Raw genomic sequence first — 876 nt, 5'->3', positions numbered from 1 at the left:
TGGCCGGCGGGGACGGGGGAGACGGGGGGGAGCCTCGGCGGCGGCGGCCGAACCGACCGGGTCGGATCCTGAGCCTGAAACTTGAGTAAGTGAAGACTTAGGAATCCCGTGCGAAATGGATGTAGAGCGAGAAGAAGACAGCGGAGCCGCGTCTGCCGCGTTCTCGCAAAATGGCCTGAGTGACGCGTCGTGGCGGAGGCTGAGCGCCGCCTCCGGCCCCCAGGCCCGTTGCTGTGGGGGGCTCCGTGGCGTAGGCGCCGCTGCCATTTTAGTTGGGTGGTATAATCGATGGACTTTTTGCAGAAGGGGAAGGAGGTGGGTAGTACTTCCTCTCGGTGCGAGGCGAGCTGCAGCCTGGGCCCCCTGGAACCTTAAGAATTCGGGGGAGGCGGTACTCGAGTTTTGGCCTCAGGCGTGAGAATCTTGTCGGGTTTTTCTCTCCTCTATTCTGGGGGGTTGCCCTCGCTTCCCCGCGTTGTATATGACGAGCTTGGGTTTGGAAAAAGAGGAACAAAAATCAGGCTGCTGTACGTCAGATGCTGGGAACTCTTGGGCCTTTAGATTTCCCCAGGATTTGCAAAACCCCATTTTGAGCCCTTCTGCGGGGCATTACCAATTAGGCGCCCCCCTGGGGCCAAGATGACATCTTCCCTGAAGATCTGAGGCAGATGTGGTTTACTCCCATGTTCGAATAACTCTGGCGTATCCTTTGCCAGATATCACTGGAAGATCCCCCAAAAGGGAGGGAAAAGCCGTTGCGTGTTTGTTTTTCCCTGGGAAAGGGTGGGAAATGGGCCAAATTATTTCCAAGTTAATTTCCGTTCAATTCTCCAACAGCCTGACCCCTCGCCCCTCCAAAAATAAAAAAGCTGAAGG

General features: G+C 56.4%; 1 protein-coding gene across 3 annotated transcripts in view; it reads left to right on the top strand.

Moving 5' to 3' along the window:
* Positions 1-6: 6 nt before the first annotated feature.
* The window catches only part of RLIM (ring finger protein, LIM domain interacting), a 35,741-nt gene continuing 34,871 nt past the window's right edge, over positions 7-876 (top strand). For 2 of the 3 annotated variants that reach the window (XM_014583013.2, XM_027767173.1), the window contains exon 1: positions 7-85. The gene's annotated coding sequence lies outside the window, so the exon portion shown is untranslated. The remainder of the gene's footprint in view (positions 86-876) is intronic. The other variant, XM_006165650.3, reaches the window with a different exon arrangement.

This window comes from Tupaia chinensis, unplaced genomic scaffold (assembly GCF_000334495.1).
Source record: "Tupaia chinensis unplaced genomic scaffold, TupChi_1.0 Scaffold143976_1, whole genome shotgun sequence".
Taxonomy (NCBI): Eukaryota; Metazoa; Chordata; class Mammalia; order Scandentia; family Tupaiidae; genus Tupaia; species Tupaia belangeri.
This window is presented reverse-complemented; position numbering and strand designations above follow the sequence as displayed.